This window comes from Apis dorsata, unplaced genomic scaffold (genome assembly GCF_000469605.1).
Source record: "Apis dorsata unplaced genomic scaffold, Apis dorsata 1.3 scaffold_144, whole genome shotgun sequence".
NCBI lineage: Eukaryota > Metazoa > Arthropoda > Insecta > Hymenoptera > Apidae > Apis > Apis dorsata.
Genome location: NW_006263435.1, coordinates 132,864 through 133,119, shown reverse-complemented (window position 1 = coordinate 133,119; position 256 = coordinate 132,864).

Below are 256 nucleotides of genomic sequence, written 5' to 3'. Positions count from 1 at the left end.
TTTTTTTTTTTTTTTTTTTTTTTTTTTCTCTATCAAAAATTTCACAACACGTTTCCCACAAGACAAGATTTTCGTACATATTTTCGAAAATACGACGAGGATAGCATCGAGCGTCCAGTAACGGGCGACTCGACACGGCGCATTCCTTTCTCTACAGTACCTTTCTCTCTTTACGGATCGATATTTTTTATATAAATACACAGGTGTAAGACACGCGTGTAATACACACAAGCGCGGGCGAATCAGCACACACGTA